Source organism: Blennius ocellaris, assembly GCF_963422515.1.
Source record: "Blennius ocellaris genome assembly, chromosome: 1".
Taxonomy (NCBI): Eukaryota; Metazoa; Chordata; class Actinopteri; order Blenniiformes; family Blenniidae; genus Blennius; species Blennius ocellaris.
Window position 1 is genome coordinate 30,883,638 of NC_137650.1, and position 9,249 is coordinate 30,892,886.

At 38.5% G+C, this 9,249-nt stretch overlaps 1 long non-coding RNA gene across 1 annotated transcript; it reads right to left on the reverse strand.

Moving 5' to 3' along the window:
* Window positions 1-244: 244 nt before the first annotated feature.
* On the reverse strand, window positions 245-4,262 carry LOC308129302. Its single transcript, XR_013936600.1, has 3 exons — window positions 4,090-4,262; window positions 369-408; window positions 245-258 (listed from the first exon to the last, which is right to left on the reverse strand). It is a non-coding gene; the product is annotated as an uncharacterized lncRNA (long non-coding RNA).
* Between the last annotated feature and the right edge of the window lie 4,987 nt (window positions 4,263-9,249).

A 9,249-nucleotide genomic window follows, 5' to 3' on the forward strand; every position in this document is an offset into this window, starting at 1 on the left:
TCTCCATTAGAAAAGAAGAACAGCAGTTGTGAGTGGGTCTATTTAAGGCACCGTGTTGCAGTGACAACACAAAGAAGAAAAGAGTCATTTTAGTCAGGTTAAAGTTTGTTTTCGTGTCAAACTCATGACTAAGTAACAGAAAAAGCTAAAGAAAATTACAACAATGATCACTTTTGCCAATACTGATGTTGTTTTACATTACTTGTATGTAGTAGAAACAGAACAAAGTTTTTTTATGACTTACCCTCCACCTGATCTCTGAAATAGGAAAGATAAAGACATTTAATATCAATCCAAAGAAACAGTTTAAAAAAAAAGAAAAGTTAAATAGAATTTCAAAGTAAAGTCCAGCAGTGCGATTCACTTACATGTCTTCAGTGTCAGACATGTTGACAGCAGACTTCTCACCTGAGGAAGGAACAAAGAGTCTGGTGAGTGGATGGGAGTGGCGCAGATATGAGAAGGTTACTGGTTTAATCCCCACAGAGACGAGTGTCCTGCTGCAGGAATACCAAAGATCTCTTGTTACCGCTCACTCCTCGTTGTCATGAAACTATGAGTATGTGACTCCGATAAACACCTGTGATGGTAAAAATGTTTGGACACAGGACCGAGTATCAAACTTCACTCGCAGAGTCTTACAGAAATCAGCATGTATAGATATATAGAGATACACTTTGATGATTTCACCACAGTTCAATGTAAAAGATGGTGAAATTTACTGTTTGGTTTTACATTACGGTACATTATTTTTAAAATTATGACCCTGCTGTCCTGACTGTTACTGCATATCTGGGCGAAGAGTTTGATACCAGATTTACTTCTCAAAATGTTCATCACAAGAGGGCTTAAGTGAAAATATCCATTAGTATAGCCTTCATGATTTGCCAGTTAAGCAAATAAAAAAGTGTCCCTTTACAAAATTGTAACTTTTAAGGTTTTCTCTCACACATATTCATCCTGTGATATTGATCTGTTTTCTGAGAGGTTTTGTTTTTTTTTGTTCTTGATTGATTTAAGTTTCAATATTGTGGTGAAAAAGCAGCCTTAAAAAATATGAACTATATGAAACTGAAAACTCTCCACATGACTGGTCAAGCAATGAAGGCTAATACTCAGTTAACGGACCACTGCCATGAAATAAGACGAGACGAGACACAGTTTAAAGATTTAAATAAAAACATTCTTATTTCTCCTAATTCTGAAAAGTATATCTTGAATATGAGCTGTTGATGATAAGATGACAGAGCTGTGGCGGTAGATCACACACGCGACCCCACCAGAGCGTTTTGGCACCTTGTCCAGTTGTGTTTGCTCAGCTGTTCTGGGGGTGTCACCCTCTTCACGGGTTGGTCTTGACGTGTGGGAATCCGACAGAAAAACTTCAGCACATTAGACATCATCGACGCTGGTGTCATGTGAGGCCCGTTTAGCCTAAAAGATATTCATTGCTTCTTTCTTTTGGGGTCTTGACTTTGACTATTCTAAGACAATATGTAGTATCACACAACTCATCAGGACAACAAGTGTTTCCCAATATGACAAAAAAAAAGAAGTTTGTGGCTAGCTCCTTAGCTTCTTAATGTTATACATCTTCAACCGGTTGACTTTGTGGCAGTTGATTGGTATTGTGGGCTAATTTTCAATAGCTTCAAATAAATAAATTACATATTGTATCTTTGAACAAAAGAAGTGTGGAAAGAATGCACAGAACTGAACAGATTGTAATTTTTGCCACAACCAACTCCCAATATTATCAATATTGTTAACTGTGGATGGTGTCCATTGCTTTGTAGTTTAAAGACAGTTCTGTAAAAGATTTATATGCATCTTGAATCATCACAATTAAAACTGGCTGCAAAACTGCGATCAGTTTTGTGTGAAGTTTTTGATTCAGGTTTACTTATCCATGTATCCATAACAAAAATGGATGAATCTCGAAATCAAACAATTAAAGTTGTCAGAAAAAACATTTTTAATTTGAAAGTCGTTCATTTTATCCCACCCAGTGAAATTTTTTTTATGAAAATCGCCTCACCAGAGTGGTGAAAGAAGTCTTGATTAATCTTAGAAATCACAGAAAACTCTTAGCTTGATACCAGAAGTAGATAAATTACAAAATACCAACCTTGATTAAGTAATTTGAAGGTACCATAGCCAAATAAGTGTATTATTCGATTTCAGTCATGCGTTTCACTGTTGGAGAAATAAATCCAAACTAAGACTGCTTTTACTGAATACAACTCCAGCTTTCAGTTTCACCCAAACTTGCATGAAAACAACCCTCAAGCAAACCTCAGTGTGAAGATGTTGTGAGAGGCTCTGATGTGAGGTGAAGCGGCAACAAGATTATAATGGACTCCCCTGGGACTCCCCTGATGGATGTCAAATTGCTGTTTATTCTATATTCAACTACGCAATATTTGATATATATAAAGTGTCTTTGGATGACTCCTTCGCACTTAGAGCTGAGCACAGCTGCAGAGGACTGGGAGGATTAGTTGTGGATCAGATTTCTCCCCATCAGCTGAGGAACGGTGTCCAAATAGCAGCTTTAATCCTCCAGCTCGGCCCGGCGGGAGGATCCGGAGCGGCCCAAAGGCCAATCAGCATCAGTCGCAGCTGACAGCGGCCTCACCTCTGTGTGTCCAGCCTTCACTCAGTACATGCCGGCACTTCAGCACCCAGTATATTTAGTGGAGGCCCACTTCATTTCTTCATCATGACAGCACGGGATGCTGAGAAGTGTTCTCTGAGTCTTTCTGAAACTAAAACTCAGGTGTTGAAACCCAAAGGCCGACGGAGCCGGTGAAACCGCCAAGGAAAAACACATCGCCGGCCAATCCAGAACAGATTTAGATTGAAAGGCCAATAGGAGATGATTATATCCACAAGTCACGACCCCGGGAGAAAGTTGGCCAGATGAAGGATGGAAATATATCTCACTATCTTAAAACCTCAAATCTCCGCGAAGTTGGCCTTGTTTTCAAGAGCAACCAAAATATCTGTATGAGCATATGAGTTACAGTTACAGGGAGCACACCGTCATTAAAATTTTAGGAACAAACAGAGTTATGGAGATTGAGAGTAATGACATGATTCAGAAATCTGAGAGTTCAACATCGATTCATGTAGAGCCTGAAGCATGATGCTAAACCCATCAACAATCAAGTATCAAATGTGTAAATATTGAGGCATGTTCTGTTTGAGGTGGAATAAGAATACGAATAAGAAATGTAAATATATAGCCAGGAATCAAACCAAATGTTTGTCCATTTTCAACCTAAAGGGTGTCAAAACATACCCAGCAAATTAGAAATAAATGAATTAAAGCTTTTGTGGTTTTGATTCGATTATGTGGATGAGCTCTACACTTTGTCAGCTGTTCACCTGTGAGCCTCTCCAAGCCACAGCACAGCACCGACAGGCTTAGAGGCATTTCAGAAGGTTTTATTTAACACCCACGGTCCTCTATGCCAGCCATGCTCTCTGAAAGTAAATATAATTGTAACCTGCACCTGCACATAAATTCAAAAGTGACGTGTAGACATTAAAACAGCTGATAAGGGATAATAAAATAAACAGGAAGTAATATTTCTTTATGGCATTCTAAGATCTCTGCCAGTGGCTCATAAAAACATCTAATTTGGCTTCATTTAATCATATTTAACATCCTTGCTTCATTAAATTCTCCCGTCTCCCATTTCATTGTTTAAAAAAATGTGACAAGCGTCGAGAGAAGTACTGAGAAACGCAACTTAAAGTTGCTTTTCTTTTGGATGGAAACTGTAAACCGTCTCAAACATAAACTACATGTGTCTGACATGCTGCTGAACACGTCTACACCTCGTTCAAAAGTTCCTCCTGAAGTTACAGCCTGCAGTGCTGGAGGATGTGTTCTGTACACTGGAGGATCTTTTTTCACCTGATACAAACACATACACAAATCACCTAAGCTAAACTTAAAAATAACAACAAGAACATCCACAAATTGCTTCTTTTTTTTCTTTTTTTTGCTGAAATAGGAAACAAATGTTCAGAAATGAGTTTGTTGAATTGAGGGGTTTCGGGGATGAAAGTGCGTCTCACCTCAGAGATGAAGAGAAGATCCTTCAGTGATGAAGGTGAAGCTCTGTAAGAAACTACAGGCTCCACTCAGAGAATAAGTCCTTGTGTTATAGTGATACTTGAGCTCATCCGGCCCTTATTGGCTGTGGGATGAGAGTGAGGTGTGTGTGTGTGTGTGTGTGTGTGTGTGTGTGTGTGTGTGTGTTTGTGTGTGAGGTATATATGTTTATGCGTGAAAAAGGTGGGGAGGGGTTGGGCCGCTGCAGCCCATGACCCTGGAGAAGGAGATGGGTGAAATACTGTGGATGGAAGAGGAGGGCTCAGGTTTTGGAAAGGAGCAGCTGAGAAGCTTCTGTTGCTAAATTTACAGTGATAGAAGGCTGAGAGCCGGCGTTACACATCAGCTTGGCATGCAGACAATGGAGGGAAAGTCTCTGTGTGTGTGTGTGTGTGTGTGTGTGTGTGTGTGTGTGTGTGTGTGTGTGTGTGTGTGTGTGTGTGTGTGTGTGTGTGTGTGTGTGTGTGTGTGTGTGTGTGTGTGTGTGTGTGTGTGTGTGTGTGGCAGCCACTTCATCAACCAGTCAATCAGTTGGACACTCAATCAGTGCCGAGAAGCAGAATAATGGAATAATTATAATAGAACATAGAATCTCACCAGTCAGTCAGTCCACTTTAATGTAACTTGATTTCAATGAAGACTTTTAAAACTTTGGCTTTTGTTTTTTTGTAGAGACACTTAAAGAAAATGTTCCCAAAAACACACACAATAGGCTAATATACAAAAGGTACAAAAGATATTTTCAGGATGTGTAACATTGTTATCTATAAAATTGCCATATTTTTTTGGGAGTTGTGCAACTTGACAGGCGATCTTTATACAGCACTGCATAATAAATGATAAATAATACTGGTTTTTAAATAGTGAAATTGATTTATTGGTTACTCCAAATTAAAAAAAAAGAAGTTTTAAGCTACTAGGGAAAGATACTGTTACATTACGTTTGCATTACTTTCTCACTTCTGAATGTGAATGGAGTTGTATTACTGCAGCGCTGAGCGTCGTGTTTTGCAATCTGGCCTCATACGGAGAAGGTTTCTGTGCTCGATGGAGAGCAATAAAGCTGAGAAATAAACCAAGCTGCCATTTGTTTTGATATCTCGCAAGATGGACTTGAGAGACACACAAAACACAGTCAGGATACAAGGAATCAAACACAGATTTGTGTATTATCATAGCAAACGGGCAATGCAACCGCGATCTCTCTCGTATGTGTAAATGTCAGCAACAATTTCACACGTAGATCAAGGGAAGTTGCTGACAAAGTACATTGCACATTGCGTTTATGTTTTGTTTTTTTCCTGGGTTTCTAACATTCCCGCACAGCGTCTAAACAGAAATAAGCTCCCGTGCTCTACGACCCAGAACTGGATGAACATTGACGCCGTGCCGTGACACGTTATCTGAACGTAAGTTGTTCTGATGCAGCTGTGACTCTGCTGATAGAGGAGCTTGAGGTCCATTGAGCAGGTCGCCTGTCAACTGCAAGGTTGTGGGTTCAATGTCGAAGTGTCCTTGAGCTGAACCTCAAACTGCTGCTCCCTGTGGACACACCAAACTTTGCATAGCAGCTGCTCTCATTGGTGTGTGTGTGTGTGTGTGTGTGTGTGTGTGTGTGTGTGTGTGTGTGTGTGTGTGTGTGTGTGTGTGTGTGTGTGTGTGAATGAGTGAATGTGACAAACACTGCAAAGTGCTTTCGAGCTGTTAATGAGTGGAAAAGCAACATGGAAGTGAACTTAATCTACCATCTAATGGTTAATTCACTAACGAAGTTTAACATTAGTTAATTAGAGGAAGATGCTCCACTCTCTGGTTGTCAGCAACTCTTGAAAGAAACATTTAAGTACTAATTAGTAGAAGCTGCAACAAACAAGCTGAGATCAAATCCCTTTTGACACAGAAACAGGTTTATCTGTATTCACATACATTTTTGTTTTAGGATGTCCAGAGTGAAAAAAATCTGAAAGTGCTCACTGAGCCTTTTGGTCTTTTGGGCAAAACATGTTTTCCCTTAAAGATTTTGGACCCAATTTTGCCGTTATTTTTTTTGCTCAAATGTCAATAATTGCTAATGTATGTGTTTGGACTTTGATGTGCATTTTTTATGTTTTCTTCACTGTTTTTGAGTACATTTGCCATTGTTTTGTTTTGGGTTTTTTTGTGTTTCATTTTATTCTCCATGTGGAAGAGTCTAACAGCATCCAAACAGCTACTAGATTATATAAACATTTATTTAGAGTCTGAGTCTGGTTTCTGTAAAGGTTTCTTCCTGCTAAAAGGGAGTTTTCCCTTTCCACAGTTGCAATAAATCTGCTTCCTCATGTGGAAATTACTGCGTTGTATTTGGTGTTTTATGACTATAGTTGAATTGAATTGATTTAAAGCATAATGCTAAAGCGAAGAGGTTTTTTTTTCTTTTTGTTTTTTTTTAAGATCGGAACAGAAAGAGACAGCAGCTCTGCAGCTCTCCAACTGTTGACACCTACTTTGACACTCACAAGTAATGAGCTCACTGAAACTCCAGTAACTGTGACTGTGTTACTAATTTCATGATTTTAATTGCTTTCTAACGTGTTACTGCCACGAATAGTGTCACAGTAGTGTGTGTGAATTTCTAACACTGCTAAACAGGAGCTAAACAGGAGCGGGGACGTTTTATATGACAGATTCAGAGCTTCCATACACATAGAATTCCTGCAGATGATGATGGATTTTGGTGCGTGAAGTCTGCTGCATGTGTCTCTCGTGGAGTGTTCACACTTGTCAAGTCTGGTTGCATTTACAGGCGCTCTTGTGTAATTATTCTGTCACAGCTGTTTAGTGGCAGTGGAATCAAACACTGCTATCTGAACCTCGATGTGCATTTAATGAGTCAAGTGTTAACAGTTTAAAAAAAAAAAACAGGTCTGACTTCTGATTCAACAAACAAACTGGATTGGGATTGTTTAAAAAAAATGATTCAGCAAACTTCATTGGCTCTTTGTAAAACAGTCAGGATATATATTTTATTCTTGTGTTGTTTTGAGATTCTAACTGATTGCCGGTCCCTGCTCTGATGTGTTTCACCTGTGACTGAGTGTGTGATTGTCTTCACCTGGTGGGTTTTTTTCAAAATGGAATGACAGTTAGAATTTCTTTTGTCACTGGGTGTGCCACGATAACCAGCAGGCAAAAACAAACTCAAGCCACAGGAACATTTCTGACACAGTTTTATTACATACATAAATGTAAATCCTCATCAAAGCACTGTTTTAAAAGACAAAAGATTGTATCTATCATGCAGAACTGTGCTCACACACACGTATGTACATAACAAAGCACTGTTTTCAATAACTTCTTCAACACATATCAAAAAGAGAGAGAAAAATTACATCAAAAACCCTTTACTCAATATGAAACATACACATGAGGACATGTGTGAACAACAACCCATCTAGACTTCAATCAGATGTAGTGCAGAAGATTTTTTTAATTTAGTGAAGTTAAGAAATGTATTTTCTCAAAAGTTTAGGGAAAACAATTGCAAAAGAAAACGAATTTGACCAAATAGCTAAACAGCAAGTTAAATTGCATTCTTGTTTTGACTGCTTTCTACCTTTTTAACTCTCAGCTGGTAAAAATGCCGCCACAATAATCCCACATGCTTTCAGTCCAGCACACAGGCACACAGCATTGTTCTGGAAGTTATGAGAGTTATGTCGCGGTGTCTACGTCACGGCAGCTGTCGAGCAAATGCTCTGTTTACTGTTCTTTGTCCGTTGTTAGGAAATAAAAACAGGAAAAAAAAAGTTCAACAAATGCCTCTAAAAAAATACTGCTTTCATCAAATATTGTTAAACTGCAGAAAAAAACAGAACTCAATGCTTTTCAAATAAAGATGACACATCTGTTCTCCAAAATCTTAGCAAATTGGTCAACAAATAAAGAATTTTACTGGAGCTCCTAACACTGGAAATGTACTGGCAGCAAAGGAAGCAGGGAGGATTTGAGACATAAACCCCCATAACGTAGCATAACCCCAAGTCCCCCCACCCCAAAAAAATAAGAAAAGAAAAAAAGTTCCACTTTGTTTATAGAAATTTCTTGGTAATGAATGAGTGTAGACGTCAGCGGACACACTAATAGTGTGTAACACTATTGGAAAAATCTGTTTGTTGGAGATAAAATAATAAGAGAAAGTTGCTGTTCTTGGGCTGCAATCCAAATAACAAGACGAGCTTCAAGTCTGAGACATCCCACAGCGAACGAGTGTCTTTTTTTTTTACAAAAGTAAATACCACCACTGGTGCAAACTTCAGGAAACCTTAAAAGTTAAACAGCATCTACCAATCCAATAATATAAAGGGAATAGTTAAATTCTAATATATTTTGTTTTTATAAAAATGCATTATTTATCCAACTGAATTCAAAGTGATTACAGAAATCAAACAATGTTAGTTATTGTGCCATACCGGGTTGCACAAGTGAATTATCACTACATTCACTGACTGTACGCTCAGTGCTTATCAAATCAAATGCCTTTACTGATACTGTGAGCTGTCCAAACATTGACATTGAGGGAGACGCTCTAGTTGTTAAAAATAGGCATTAAAAAAACAGGACAATGCATATACCACATTTACAAAAAGACAAAACAAAACATGACTTAGGATGAAGCTTAATAATACAAATCTGTCGGATGAGGTGCAAGCACATGAGTCAAGTGCAAAATAGATCAAATAAAAAATCTGACAAAAATAGATTTTGGCAGCATTAACACTTTCTATTAAGAGCTTAAACAGCCATCGGATATAAATTTTGTGTTTTCATTGATTTGCATCACCTGTCAGAGTGCAGCCGGTCCATCAGGGTCTCAGATGATGTAACCGACTCTTTCAAAGTAGCGTGTCGTTGTCACGTCTTCCAGTGGTGGCATCAGGCAGACAATGATTTTCTCTGCTGCTTCCATCAAGCTCAGTCAGGTCAGATGAGGACACCACTGTTTTGTAGTTGAATGCTCAACCTATTCTAATAGATGTATATTGAAAGATGATGCTGTTAATGGGATCCATGGACGAATGGAAGTCTTTACTGAAAAGTAGGATGCAATCAAATTTGATTCTTCTTTCGATTTTTCCCTGTTA